This window comes from Mizuhopecten yessoensis, unplaced genomic scaffold (genome assembly GCF_002113885.1).
Source record: "Mizuhopecten yessoensis strain PY_sf001 unplaced genomic scaffold, ASM211388v2 scaffold10787, whole genome shotgun sequence".
Classification (NCBI taxonomy): Eukaryota; Metazoa; Mollusca; class Bivalvia; order Pectinida; family Pectinidae; genus Mizuhopecten; species Mizuhopecten yessoensis.
The window spans coordinates 69,496-86,390 of record NW_018408721.1 but is presented as its reverse complement, the minus strand read 5'-3'; the positions used below and the strand labels follow the sequence as shown (position 1 = coordinate 86,390).

General features: G+C 34.5%; 1 protein-coding gene across 2 annotated transcripts in view; it reads right to left on the bottom strand.

Annotated features, from left to right (window-relative positions):
- The window catches only part of LOC110462409, a 38,746-nt gene extending 22,542 nt beyond the window's left edge, over positions 1–16,204 (bottom strand). Inside the window, exons 1-2 of one of the 2 annotated variants that reach the window (XR_002464279.1) lie at positions 16,112–16,204; positions 7,435–7,618 (exon numbers count right to left, since the gene is read on the bottom strand). The gene's annotated coding sequence lies outside the window, so the exon portion shown is untranslated. Of the gene's footprint in view, positions 1–7,434; positions 7,619–16,111 lie in introns of those variants that run through there. The other variant, XM_021516356.1, reaches the window with a different exon arrangement.
- Positions 16,205–16,895: the final 691 nt, after the last annotated feature.

Here is a 16,895-nt window from a genome sequence, read left to right as displayed (position 1 = left end):
AGCAAAGACATATACAAACAGACACTGAAAACAATTATACCTCCGAAACATATCGAAAACAAAAAGAAAGAAAAATAAATTGATATGTATATCTGTGATAGTTTTATATAGGTTAATACAAACATGTGGAAAATGTATTACAATGTAAAAGATTTAAAATGAAATTATTTTCAAAAAGTAGAAACTGTACATATCGAGAACTGAACTATGGTCTATTGTATTAATATTAAGTATTGCGTAGATCGACACTGTATGGTTCGTAGCTCTATTGATGTTGTAAAACTTCATAGTCCGTTAAGGACATGTTACAGATACTATAAAACTAACTTATATATTACTGAATGTCTAAATGTTCGTGGTTTCGGAAACTCAATACTATGAATTGAACACGTTTGGTTTATTTTCGGAAGCTTCCGAATATAATCTGATATAACAAATGTCACAAACTGTTTATACAATTGTTTATGTTTAGTAAGCGAGAGAACCAGGAAAGCTAAAAATGAATCGATACAAAAACAATAATCTTTAAAATGGCAGATGACAATAATCTTTAAAATGACATATGGCAAAACGATTATTCATGGCATGACACATGTTTCTTGTAAGCTTTACACGTTACAGATACTATACAACTAAATACTACATTAATGTAAGACTAAATGTTCGTGGTTTTGGAAAGGTCAATACTCTGAACTAAACACGTTTGCTTTTTTTCGCGAAACTCCTATATTGTAACTGTTTCTAAAGATAACTCTCTGTCAATCGGAACCTTATTAGTGTGCCTTGTTTGTTTCTCCTATACCTGGAACTGCAGCTATAAATAGCGTTCGGTCAGTCCCATATACCGTGAGCTGTATTTATTTATAGCTTTGTTTCGTATATACACTAAAATGTATCGATGAACAGTTTCAATCGGTACGGTCACTTCGATTATTTAATTCACTCACATTGTTTGTTTTTATGTTCACCTTTCGCTCAAAATAAAACACAAACAAATCGGATAATAATTTCATTCATAATGACAGACTAGTAGAAATATGAGTTGAAGTCTATATTTATGACACACGAGTTCGAATAAGATCTATTAAGTAAGCATACATATAGAAACCAAATGTTCTCTTAATAAGAGTGTGATGTTGTCGTGAATTCGGTGTGTGCTATTACACTCCGTCACAACATGTATTTGGGAACTGTACTCAGGTCCAAAAATCTACAAGAATAGGCGGAGAAAAATCACTATGATGATAAGAGACCAGCACATATATTGTGTTAGCTATGATGATAAGAGGCCAGCTACTATATTGTGTTAGCTATGATGATAAGAGACCAGCTACTATATTGTGATAAGCTATGATGATAAGAGGAAAGCTACTATATTGGTGTAAGCTGAAATGATAAGAGGAAAGCTACTATAGTAATGTCAAGTATAATGATAAATGGCCAGCTTCTATATTGATAATAGGTTTGAGGATATATATATATATGTGTAAGAGGCCAGTTTCTATATTCTCATCAGCTAAAATGATCAGAGGCCAGCTACTATATTGATGTTAGCATTGAAGATAAGAGGAAAGCTAATATATTGATGTTAGCTATAATGATAAGAAGTCAGCTACTATATTGATGTTAGCTATGTTGATAAGAGGCCAGCTACTATTTTGTGATAAAACCATACCTCACATATATCATCACACGCTAACAAATTTTCTTAGTATTTAACGTGTGGTGAATAAATGGAAAAAAACTGTTTTACGAGATTAATATCATTTGATATACATTTAACAATCATTGTTACATAAACACTTACAGCATAACACATGTTTCTTTTAAGCTTTCACGTTACAGATACTTTACAACTAAATAATACATTACTGTAAGACTAAATGTTGGTGGTTTTGGAAAGCTCAATACTCTGAACTAAACACGTTTGCTTTTGTTTTCGCGATACTCCTACATTGTAACTGTTTCTAAAGATAACTCTCCGTCAATCGGAACCTTACTAGTGTGCCTCGTTTGTTTCTCCTATTCCTGGAACTGCAGCTATAAATAGCGTTCGGTCAGTCCCATATACCGTGAGCTGTATTTATTTATAGCTTTGTTTCGTATTTACACTGAAATGTATCGATGAACAATTTCAATCGGTACGGTCACTTCGATTATTTAATTCACTCACATTGTTTGTTTTTATGTTCACCTTTCGCTCAAAATAAAACACAAACAAATCGGATAACAATTGCATTCATAATGACAGACTAGTAGAAATATGAGTTTGAAGTCTATATTTATGACACACGAGTTCGAATAAGATCTATTAAGTAGTCATACATATAGAAACCAAATATTCTCTTAATAAGAGTGTGATGTTGTCGTGAATTCGGTGTGTGCTATTACACTCCGTCACAAAATGTATTTGGAAACTGCTCTCAGGTCCCTCAAAATATAAGAATAGGCGGAGGAAAATCACTATGATGATAAGAGGTCAGCTACTATATTGTATTAGCTATGATGATAAGAGGCCAGCTACTATATTCTGTCAACAACGAAAAAAATAAACATAAAAGTATAATATATAATCATTTATTTAAGAATTGTAGTATTGGCTTGTATTGTAGTATTTCATGAAATACTTCTTTAACAAGCAGATATGATTTCATTTTGTTAACATTATGTAAGGAAACCATTTAGATCTAGATCAAGGATGAATTTCTGAAAATTGAAGGATATAATTTGAATTTTGATGTTTGTCATTTGAGAACTAACCTTAAAAAACAATTTGCAGTGCCTCGTTCAAACAAATATACTTAATATGTATTTGTTTTAAAAACGACAAAAAAATCACTTCCGTTTTCCACTGTGTTTCTAGAGCAAAATAGACGTTTACCGGCTGTCTGTTACGGTAACGCCGGACGATCTCATTGAATCAGTCGTTAACATAAAGGAAAATCAATTCATATATTGTTTTGTTGTTGTAAGATATTGTTTAGCAGGCGACGATTTAGGCTTGTTCTATTGTTTAGTTATAAGGTTTGTGTTCGTTCTTTCTATACAATGTTTTACCACGATGCTGTACTCATGACCTGTCTGATTCATTAATTGAAGCTATATCGTTTCAAATCAATATCCATTATTATGTGGCCATAGTTTGATGGAAATTGACCAACTTTTCCTATACAAGTGAAACAAAACATATATATCACAACGTCAAGAAACAAAGACATATACAAACAACAGACACTGAATACGATTATACCTCCGAAACATATCGAAAAAAGAATGAAAGAAATTCGATTGATATGTATATATGTGGTAGTTTTATATAGGTTAATACGAAAATGTGGAGACTGTATTACAGCGTAAAAGATTGAAAATGAAATTATTTTCAAAAAGTAAAAACTGTACATATCGAGAACTGAACTATGATCTATTGTATTAATATTAAGTATTGCGTAAATCGACACTGTATGTTCGTGGTGTCGGAAAACTCAATACTATGAATTAAACACGTTTGGTGTTTTTTTCGCAATACTCCGAACTATTTGTAAAGAAAACGATTGTAATTTCTCAATTCTTCGAACTGGAATTAGACAAAAAGTTTTTAATTCATCAACAAACTAAATCTTACCAGTGTATCTGGTTCCTTTCTCCAATACCCGGAACTTAAGCTATAAATAGCGTTCGTTAAGTCCCATATACCATGAGCTGTATTTATTTATAGCTTAGTTTCGCAGTTACACCGAACTGTATCGACGAACAGTTTTGTTTATTATTGTCAATTCCACTGTCTTATATAAATAACATCTGATATAACAAATGTCACAAACTTTTTAAATAATTGTTTATGTTTGGTAAGCGAGAGAAACAGGAAAGCTTAAAATGAATCGATACAAAAACAATAATCTTTAAAATGACATATGGCAATAATTTTTTGAGTGACATATGGCAAAATGATTATTTTTTGCAGTATTGGACGAAAAACACTCGCTGTGTTATAAAAGTTATAAAAGGTTTAATAAGAATGAAACAACATTCTGGTATTAATGTAAGATTTGCTGATAAAACGCCATCCACTCTATTGAAGCTATGATGATAAGAGCCAGCAACTATAGATATTATGATAAAAGCCATCTACTATATTGTGTTAGCTATGCTGATAAGAGGCCAGCTACTATATTGTGTTAGCTATGATGAAAAGAGGCCAGCTAGTTTATTGTGTTAGCTATGATGATAAGACGCCAGCTACTATATTATGTTAGATATGATGATAAGAGGCCACCTATTATATAGTGTTAACAACGAAAAAAAATAGACATGAAATTATAACATATACTCATTTATTTAAGAATTGTAGTATCGGCTTGTATTGTATTATTGCATGAAATACGTTCTTTTACAAGCAGATATGGTTTCATTTTGTTAGCATTATGTAAGGAAACCATTTAGATCTAGATCAAGGATGCATTTGTTTGCTGATAATTTAAGGATATAATTTGAATTTAGATGTGTGTCATTTGAAAGCTAACCTTAAAAACAACTTACAGTTCCTAAACAATTATTCATTGCTTTAAATAGGACGAAACACACTCGCTGTGGTATACAAATTATACATTTTTTTTAAGAATGAAACTTACATTCTTGTATTAATGTAAGTGTTGCTGATAAAACGCACTCCACTCTATTGAAGTTATCACAATAAGAGGCAAGCTACTGTATTGTGTTAGCTATGATGATAAGAGGCCAGCTACTATATTATGATATAACCATACTTTCATTACATATCACCACACGCTACCAAATGTTCTTAGTATTTAATGTATGGTGAATAAATGGAACAAACTGTTTGACGAGATTAACATCATTTGATATAGATTTAACAATCATTGTTACATATACACGTACTGCATAACACATGTTTCTTTTAAGCTTTACACGTTACAGATACTATACAACTAAATAATACATTACTGTAAGACTATATTGTTCGTGGTTTTGGAAAGCTCAACACTCTGAACTAAACACTTTTGCTTTTTTTCTCGATACTCCTACATGGTAACTGTTTCTAAAGATAACTCTCCGTCCATCACAACCTTATTAGTGTGCCTCGTTTGTTTCTCTTATACCCGGAACTGCAGTTATAAATAGCGTTTGGTCAGTCCTATATACCGTGAGCTGTATTTATTAATAGCTTTGTTTCGTATATACACTGAAAATATCGATGAACAGTTTCAATCGTTACGGTCACTTCGATTAGTTAATTCACTCACATTGTTTGTTTTTATGTTCATCTTTTGCTCAAAGAAAAACTCAAACAAATCTTATAACCATTGCATTCATAATGACAGACTAGTACAACCTTTTTCCTCTTAACTTGCAACATTACAGGAACAGCTTACTACTAACTTGTACAATAAACGAGGAAGTCGACATTCCTATCGTTATTTTTCCTTTCTTAATGGTAGCATTCCTGCTTTCCCTACCTACGTAAACAATGCACTAAACACTGGATGTAGCTGTAAGGAGAGGACTTACAAAGGCAATGCCTGATGTCCAATCCTGTTGACCTCTTTTTTTCAATAAAATATGTTGAAATTGAAATTGATATTGAGCAGAACACATTTACCATTTGATTTATATTCATGAATGGAACTGATAAGGGAATTTTAACAGATATAACCATGTTTATGATGCGTAATCACTGTCACTTTTTCGAATCATATTCTTACTCAAATAAAATAAATGCTCAGTATGGTGTCATTTTAAATGAAACCAAACATCAATAATATATATTTGCAGTGTTAACATCCTAAACAAAAAACCATCGTATGTATGCTTTTTTTTTTTACATATTTGATTTACAACTTCGAACACGATAAATCTCATGTACTTCTCCTTCTTTACCGAACCTTTTAGTAGTGTATATATTCGCAAATTTAAATATCATACTATCAGCTGTCTCTTTAATGATGTTAGAGATATATTTCAACAGATAAAGCGTTGTCCCATATTGTACAACAATATTTGAAAGTGATTTTAAGTTTAGGCTTTCAAACAAAAAATCCCTTCCTCAATGCTAGCACATCCATCGGTCAAAACATAGGATATTGTAAAGATAAAATGAGTGAACCCGAGGCAATTTTCATTCGAACAGAGATCATCTGATGAATTCAAATATCAAGTGTTACAAAGAATATTCGCCGTAATACATGATCTAAACATGATACATAAGTCTGTCAGACGATTATTACATATCAAATATCATCACTCAGAAAAAAGCTGAAATAAAGCTATAAAAACCCTCAAAATATAAGTTTATTAAACGTGAATGTTTGATGTCACATGACCGTTTGAGAGAATTCCCTGAATGCACACGGACTAAACAAGTTTGACTAATTTGCAACCAAAGTTTGCAAATGAAAATGACCTTTACCTACTTTATACCTTAGCTTTATCTTAATTTAATTTGATATATAATATCCTTGGCCCAACATGATACTATATTGTAGAACCCATGCCCATCCCAATGGAGACACACGAATGGGACCCAATAAGGTAAGGGTGTTACTGAGAGACAGAGCCATTATTTGGAATATATATAGCACAAAACAAAATTTATTTAATATTTTGCTATGACTGCTTCAATATCCAGATGAGCGATACAGGCCCTCTCAGCTATGGGATTATTGTTTGGTAAAACGCATTAGCCACACGGCTAATTACGACCAGAGTTTTTAGGTTTTATAAGTATAATGTTTTAAGCATAACACTTCCTTCTCCTTAGTGTTACGTATATCCTTAATATAAGATCAATGTCGTGTAATCTGTGTATATGAAATGGTAACATCACTTCAAATAGAGCTAGTATAGATGAGTAATTCATGTATAGCTTGGTTTGAAAACTTTGTTGATTTCCACTAAATCTAGACGAGTAAATACATATTAAAGTGGAATGGAACACTGCATTTTATTGAGCTCTTTAATTCTGTCAGTGGTCAAAACAATTTAAATGTTTACTTTACAAACAGTTTATGTTAAAATGGTTATATCGGTGCAGAACATAAACAAGGTACAGATCGTGATAAGTATGAAAGATGTTTTAGTTACATTTACCATGTTTGTCGTTATGTAAAATATTATTGTTTCTCAGTAATATATCTATTCAACATAAACATACAATGAATACAGTGGAAACGAGACAATTCCACATAAAATATAATTTCTGTGGTTTTCTACTCGTTCTCACATACTCATATAGCCATTGTGGTAACACACGCAACATGAGATACACTGCCAATTATGACAGGGCTATTTTACTATGTTTGGTTACATTGATCATATTTGTCGTGATATAAACTATTATCGATTCTCAGTAATATATCAATATAACATAAACGTGCTACATTTGGCAAATCTGAAAAGCATTTAAAGAAAATATCGTACCTTGAATAGCTTCGTTTACTTTATGTAGTATAGCCTTCTCCGTGTTGGGTACAAGCAGTGACTGATAGTTTTCTCAGATAACACGTATACGGATACGTATCGTATACGCATGCTCATATGGTGGCGCTGTCCTTTAGCTATCCAAACCCAGCCAATCAAAACGGTAGTGTGAGAAAATAAGTTCCTGAAACAGAAACACAATGTTAAAGCTTCTTATTTATTTAAACATAATGTTATCTTTACACAAACAGTGAGATTAGACTGTGCTACGGTTCCACACCGACTAGTGTCATCGTCTCAAGCTATGTCTAACTGACGGTGAATTGTATTGGGGTACATTTCTGAACTTTTGATGTTTAATGTTTCATGACGACGACAGGACGAACTTTACCGGAAGAGATGTTTGGATTTCATTAAGTCAACGCAGGCGACATTTTATGAAATTACTGAGACACCTGTAACGCTCATTGATTTATACAGGACACTTGCTTAACATATACATATACAAACACCCGTGAGATACAGAGAATCAGCGCGCTTAACACGACATAACGAGCTACTTATGACTCTGATGTGGCCTAGATCGTATCCTATATATACACTACACCACGCGTGGAGGCATACGATCCCCACGTTTCGCGGTGGCGTTCTATAGCGTGGAGGGGAGGTATAAAAAAAGTCAACTCCACTCTCCACCGTGAAGAATATCCCATCTACTCTCCACCGGCTATACACGTTTGCTACGAACGTGGAATGAGCGTGGAGCGGTGAGCGAGATGACTCCACGTTACACCTTTGTACCGCATGGAGGAAACTTGGATATGCATGTTCATGTATAGTTTAAACAAATCTTATTACACAAGTTATCACAACTTAAAAATGTCCTTTTTCATTAACAATTAAATAATTGCTTCGATAATGCAATGGGCAGCATACTATATACAATAATATTTATACATAAAATAAACATTAATATACATAGATGGAAATATATAGTATTTACATACCAGTACCCACTTCAGTGACTTTAACATGATATACAATTACAGTTTTAATAATTTCGTATGTCGTAATAATTCTAGCATTGGCAAAGTAATGTCGTAATAATACAAGCATTGGTATAGGAATATGTTGACTTCTAACACATTACATAATCGCTGAATGACGTATTATATATATGTTAATCAGAGTAACAGACGAAATATGAAATTGTTGGGAATAGTAAAACATATAGATATAATATAAACTCTAAATTCAGCTTATGAAATCAAACTTCTTCAGACAATGGTCCCTCTCTCTCTCTCTCTCTCTCTCTCTCTCTCTCTCTCTCTCTCTCTCTCTCTCTCTCTCTCTCTCTCATAAATGCTAAATAGAAACCCGATTTCATCATATAATTTCAACATTAAAATGATTATTTAAAACGTTTTGTATTTTTTATATATATTTGTACAAACAATCTTATAGCTTCGTTATCCTTCTGACTAAGTTTATCAGAACCATTCAATATGACTACCAATCTAGATAATTTTATGAACAATGTAACACGGCATTCCTCAAATCGGTTACGATGAAAATTATAGTGATACTTGTTTTCTTCCTGATAAGAACAGTAACAGCTTACAGACAGTTTAGTTACAGGTTTGTTTCGCTTACAGATTTGATTTAGAAAATTTGGTATCGTTTATGTAATCCTTAATGAAGTGTCTAGTGAATTCGATTATTTTAATGTACTGGATACAGTCTTATCTGAGTGACGACGACAATGTGTTACCATCGGATCTAGCACCTCACATGACAAAGTACTAAATTGCGGGGTTACTCAAGAAAATATTGCCTGTACTCCAATCCGATCGGAGAGATTTGTCGTCTCCATAGCCTTTGCTATCATTGCTATGGTGACGACACACGCATTCACATGGTCATCAAACCACAGGACAGTTTAGATACCATTACAGAAAATCTGAAAGCTTGTCTGACAGATATCAGTACCTGGATGAACGCCATCATGCTAAAGCTTAATCAGGAAAAGACGGAAGTAATCGTCTTTTTCCCAAGGTGTCTGCAAACAATGGCTCTACAGCTCAAGGTCGGTGCCAGAACTATTTAGACTGTCCCAGCTGTTAAAAGCCTAAGGGTATACTCTGATAGTTAACTGAACATGGAGAAACAAGTGAACGCTATTGCCAAATCATGTTACTATCAGTTCAGAAACATCGGCTGTATTCGGCAGTTTATTACTGCAGCTCTGTTGGATTATAGTAACGTCCTGCTCTAGTCGTCTGCAGAGGGTCCAGAACACTGCAGTACGGCTGGTTACTTCTACCCGAAAGAGAGAGTACATCACACCTGTGTTATATTCATTGCACTGGTTACCTGTACGAAACAGGTCGCAGTACAAATAATTGGTGTACATATACAAGGCACTGAATGGAACAGCTCCCCATTACCTAAATGAGCTTGTTACCCTGTATCAGCCGTCACGATCACTGCGGTCGGAGTCAGAACCAAAATATCGAACTGTGACCTATGGAAACCAGTGTTTTGGGAGGGTTTCGGCCACGTCGTGGAACAGCTTACCATCTGCTATTAACAAGTCAAATACCCTGGCCAAATTTAAGAAAGACATACAAAGTCACCTCTTCATGTCTGCACTTTAGGCTCTTTGCAAAGACATTGCGATGATTATCTGCTTGCTTAATGTGTAAAAAGTGATTGTAAGCCTTTGTTTTTTGTTTCACAATTATAACTAATTATATATCATACTATTATCCATATGGTTAAAAGCACTTTAGAGTTGTCTTACAAATTATAAAGGGCGCTATATAAATGTATATTATTTATTGTTATTATTAGAGAATTAACACATATGCTACAACTTCTTTTGATGGCAGTACCTGTATTTATCTATTTATCTAGTATTCATATACTTTTCATTCCACTTAATATCCTAAACAAAGACACGTGTTCAAAAGGCAATTGGCGCGAGATATACCGTTTATAAAATAATTTGCAAGTCATATCTAACAAAGGACACCTTTCTTTAGTCAAAGAACAAAGGACACGAATTTGTACACAACATGATATTACTAAAACAGACGTGAAATCATTGCTCTGGAAGAGTACATACATTTCCTTTTTTATCATAAAGTATAACAATATACAGTATACTAGTAACAGGAACCGTTACACCATAGGGTGTCAATAACTATCCCAGAAGTCGCAAGTGATGCATCAGAAATAATCGCAATGCCATAATACTAGGGTTGTCAAACCGGTCTTATTTTTGTAACCGGTTACTCGAACAATTTGGTAGCCAAAAAATAAACAGCAAAAATTATATTATATGTTTGGAAAATGTTCTATCTAAAACGTATTTTCACCACCACAAACATACATGAATATATTAAATAGCATGATCGTTTACAAGGGTATTTCAAGGTTAACACAGGAAATAGTTGCATGTAACCTCAGTAAGTATTTTTCATGGACAACGAATGTCGGAATGCAGTAAAGACGGATTCAATTACAGTTATCTGTAATCTAACTCATATGTGGATATATTATTCTTTAGAACAAAATTTGCTCGACTAAACTTTTTTAAGACAGGCTTGCTCATTCAAGTGTGAACTCTTCAGATTTTATTTACATATTGCATGTAAAGGCGCGTTCTATCTCAGAAAGTTGATATATCAAAGCTTTTTATTCTGTCTTCCTTTTAAAATCTTAAAAATGGTGTTGGCGACGCATCTTTGCAAAATTAACACTAACGTGTAATCCATAAACACTGTTTTTATTACAAAACTATCCTATTTCGGTCGCATCTATACAAATACAGATTGTAGGTCTAAGCCAGGCACACAATGGGGCTCCCAAAAGGGGTAAGTAAATGTCCGACTTTTCGGTTAAGGAATTTGGTAACCGGTTCGTGGTCTTTCGCCCGAGTAACTTGATAACCGGCTAACCTTTGACAACCCTACATAATACATCTACATATTAAATCTATAACATCGGTCAATATATAAATGTCGACCAATCAGGACCCAACCTAACACGGACATTTTGTCAAATAAAAAAAATAACGCAGATCGCAGTAGTGTTCGTAGTGACACTGCACACTTTTATATAGGGATATTGGACAATGCATACATTTCGACCTATCAGAAGGCACTCTGCAGGCAGATGTTGGCCTTTTTCCCATCTTCAACGACACGATAAAAATATTTAATTAAACAACTGTTATTGTAGTCCATAAATCTGAGCAGAAATTGTTATAGCCTGAAATGACTCAGCAAATGATAGGCCATGATTTAGATCTGTTCGGAAACTTAACATCGAATATCATTAGTGACTACATGTATTATATGTAACTACAGTACACCTCTATTACTATGATACTTGTATCCCTCTGTACAACCACGCATGCTTATACATTAAATCTGTGAATGCTACATATTTTTGTATACCATTGTAAGTCAGAAATGTTGAGATAAACATGTTTAGAGGGCCTGTATCGCTCACCTGGATAAAACGCAATCATGGGGAATTATTCTTATCACAAACAATCCCTCCAACGGTACAGAAGAAGAAGTATTATAAAGAAATAAACCTCAAATTCCCCTATTTAGCCCCGCAACTCTGCACCCAAATGGGCCACATCCACCGTTCATACAAGATCAAGTCCTTTTTGCCCAAGGATGGTCCAGACCAAATTAGGATAACAAACGTATCCCTACGTAAGATGCAGGGTTTGAAAGGTTTTACCTCTATTTCCTATTCGTTGGGCCCCGCTTCTCTGCACCAAGGGGGGCCACACCCACAGTTTATACAAAAGTGAGTCCCCTTGGCCTAATGATGATCCATGGACAAATTTAGCCCACATCTACTGGGTCGTTCAGGACTTGTAGCATTTTAAAGGAAAAGTTGACGGATGGACGTCCGGACGACGGACGACGGACGCTGCGTCATGGCATCAACTCACAATGGTCCTTCGGACCAGGTGGGCTTTAAATTACAGTTAGAACAAGTTTGAAATTTGAAAAAAGTTTGAAGTTTGCGCAGTAGTTTCTAAATAAACAAGCCAAGGTATACCACAATCCCCTAAAATCAAAAGCAATGTTCGTACTCATGGGAACGGGCAATATGCCTACTCCTAATACGATTTCTTACCCGGGTGAGAACTAGTGCAGAGGTGAGAAATCGTGTTGCGAACTCAGCAATTTTAGCACGATTTCTCACATGGGTGTAATAGGTCCTGGAAAGGATTGGAAATCATTTATTGCATGTAATATTTCTATGTGGATTGTACTTGTTTGAAAGTAGTGTAAATATGTTATATTTTATTCCATAAATGGCATATACTGGTTTCTATCGGATTTATCGACGTGTCCAGGGGCCTGTTCGTTTATGCGGAACAACCGGGTTGTCCGTTTATAAATGTAACAATTTCGGGTAAAAATCATGGCGGACCTGCAAATGTTAATGCAGGCCTAGCAAGGTTTTGTCAAGGCTCGCCTGAAAGCAGCATCAGCTAACTAGGTCCGGCCTTATTTGATAAACGAATTACTGTGGTCCGGCCGTTTTAACCGCTTAAACGGAAGCGGTCCAGTACACAGACCAACAGCCCAACCGTTGACTCGTGCCTCGGGTATGGAGGTGATATTTTGTATAGTATTCAAGCGGTTCCGGTTATTTTGTCCAATAACTAGTTGACCATATAGTACACTGCAACTATCTTATGATTTAGCCATTGCTGTAAGTTATGTATGCGACACATATCTGGTTATATATAGAGAGAAAGACTATTAGATTGTATTTGTTACAAACGTCATTTATAAACGCCTTTTATATACTGTATTTGGGGTGACCTACCCCAGCAATATTTCCCTCATCCATCCCTTTCTCACACACTCGTGTACATCGAGGATCTTAAACAACCGCAACAGCTAACAGAGTGGTCCGTTCTGCTTTTGATATAACATGGAAGACAATGTTTACAAAGTTTTAATTGAATCTTTAATACATCGAAATGTAAGTCCCGTTCGTTAGACCACGGAATTAGATTGCTCTACACGTCTGTGGTTAGACTTTGACCATTCAATATGACGTTTATTTTGAATCAAAATGCCTCCTTCAACGAGCTTATAAGTAGAGACTTTTATATAACATATTATAATATTGTTAAAACCGCTGTCTATAAAACAAAAATAATCACTTTCTTTATCGTTTGGTTTACTCACTCATTTTGCATACAGCAGGAAATATCACCTCGAGTTAATGTTGGGTTTGAGGGCTTACAGTATTACATGCCAGTAATGCTTAAAATCGGTTAAATCGGATTTCCTTAAGGATTAAAGCGAAAAAAATGCAGGTAACACATCTTGAACGATAAGATCAATCGGCCATTGCCAGTGTTCATGGATCGTTTATAAATGGTTGACAAAATACATGTTGTATGTTGCTTTATTGTCAAGGTTACGGCATGATTTCTCACCCAGACACGATTTGAGAAATCGTGCAAAACATTTGGGCATAAGTGACACGTTTTCTCATCCGGCCCGATTTCTCACCCCAACTCTCTATCTCAATAGGGGATGAATTTTGTCCGTGGTGTCTTAAAACTTGCCTAAGTGAACATGAAATAGATGAGCTGACATGATTTCAAATGAGTAGTAGTTCAATGCACAACATGCCTAATATTTTTTGATTGATTTTCTATGAATCTATTATATATAATGTATTGGTTTTTATTTACCGAAAGTCGATCTGAACCCCGAAAACATATAAAATTACATTGTATGACTACTTGTTTCTATGCTATGCTATGACTATTGGACTACATTTTCATGGTTTTGTCCATATACATAAATGCACTTCTGGTCTTTATAGCATATACAAGTGTTTTTGTTATATAATGTTGTTTGAAACGTTTAACATGTAAAACCACAGTTACCTTAAAAGTAAGTCAAGTGTTCCGCAACCATTAAAGGTATTTGCTGGTCAAATATTAAGACTTGGCACAGGTGGTACATAAAAACAGTTGACAGACTACTGACGTACGATACCACAGCATTGCATTACAAACACGTCGAGGCAGGTGGGTAAACATATTTGATATACAATAAAACAAAGTAACTTGAAACTAAATAAAAAGACCACAACATGATCCGAGAAGCGACATATAAACAAGCCAGTGTTCAAAAATTACTGAGTTGGTGATAGATGTTGCAGAAAGTTAAACGCATTTTACATTTTATTATGTAATACCTGTCGTAATGTCTATCACCTTGTTCAAGGTCAACAGCTTTCTAAACTCCAGTGAATATGTTTAAATTATTTATGCACTGGAATGATTTAGCTGCAAATCAGATGCAAACGGAATCCGATACTCTTTGTTATGATAAAATGAATCTTATCTTTTTAATCATGTATTTTGTTCACATAGATTCAGTGAGGCAACAAGCCGGTAGACATTTACGGTGGCCCGTTAGAGCTATAATGTAAACATGATTTATTAATGACTGCCACTAGTTTTCTGGAAACGAAACCGCCAATTGCTTATCACACGGAAATTTATAAATCTATAATTTATTCATTTACTTTTGAAATACGCAATAGAAGTCTTAAAAAATCTTCACATATTCCATTAGACGATGAAAACAAATACCGTTGCCCGATTCATACAATACACGTGCGTGCACCTTCAAAGGCAACCCAGTTCACCTAAGTTGATCCGTTCCGATACTTCAACACGGATTCCGACATCATCAGTATCGTACGAGAATCTACATGTCATCAAGCCAACAACAGCTGGTCACTATAAGTCATTTTTTCCTCTGAATTTAGTGTCAATAATCTGTCGCTCGGTGGCCGAATACCCTGTGGTATAATGAAAATCTCCGCGTAGAAAAATAGAACCGTAGAAAAGCAGAGAGACAGTGGCGAAAGACCAAATTAATTGTTCACCAACAGATTTATAGGGAACAATGTTTAGACTCCCCAAAAACTTGATAGGTCAGAAAGTTGAAATTATTCTACCAAGCTGTGATCCTGAAAAAAGACTGTCTGAATAAAATCAGCTCGATCAGGAAAAATATATACCGGAAGTGAACTCTACTGCTGACAATGATATCTATGACAATATATAGGGAACCATTGACGAAGCACTCACCAACAACCCAGGACGAGTTGCGCAATACCATCATGACCTCGCAATCGGGGTCCTGTGAACTTGATCCACTGCCCACAGACCTATTAAATCAATGTCTTGAAGCACTGCTTCCATTGATTATCTCAACCATGAAAAAATCATTCGCGAAGTCAAAGGTTCCATTGTGTTTCAAGAAGGCACATGCTAGACCATTTTTAAAGAAGCCTGGAATTAACAAGGAGGAGTTGAAGGACTATCGCCCAGTACTTCATAAGACTATATATATGTTTTTTTTTAGTTTTTTTAAATTACACGAGTATTTAATTAGGTTATGAATAAGGTAGTGTACTAATCTGTGTTAGCCATTTCTCTCTACCTTTGTACTCTGAATTAATAAAGCAACGGATATAAGACAAACATATACTATATATAGATCTACGAAGGAGAAACATATATATCACAGTGTTATACAAGTGATTTTTTTTTTTAAATTAAGTTACGAAGGGAAAATGTAATGTTTTTTTCACTTACCTGAAAAGCACGGCTTGCGTATACAATCGACTTCCGGGTTCGACAAGTGTTCGTGTTTCTACCCAGAACTCATTTAATATTTAAATGTGTAGCTTACTATGCATGCATTGATATATAACTGACATGTACTGAACTAATGTGGTGTGCTTGTGTAACTCACCTAGAACTAATAGTCCATACAAGTCAATACAAGCGTTACAGTACATGTCTGTGTATGCTGTGTAAGAACAAAATGTTTGTGACACAACGTTAACAAATGATGACAAAAGTAACTCAGATATTTTATATGCAATATTTTTTACCACACTGTGACCAAACTTTGTTCACCTTACCAACAAACATGGCAATGTCATACTTCGTTATCAAGGTGTGTTATTGCTTTGTTGTTTTTGTTTTTTTATCTACAGAGACACTGAACATAATAATACATCGGAAACATATTGAATGTAGAAAGAATAAAAATAATTGATATAACCATGCTTTCATCACATATCATCACACGCTAACAAATTGTCTTAGTATTTAATGTGTGGTGAATAAGTGGAACAAACTAATTTTCGAGATTAACATCATTTGATATACATTTACCAATCATTGTTACATATACACGTACTGCATAACATATGTTTCTGTTCAGCTTTACACGTTACAGAAACTATAAAACTAAATAATACATTACATGTTCGTGGGTTTGGAAAACTCAATACTCTGAACTATTAAACACGTTTGCTTTTTTTTCGCGATACTCCTACATTGTAACTGTTCCTAAAGCTAACTCTCCGTA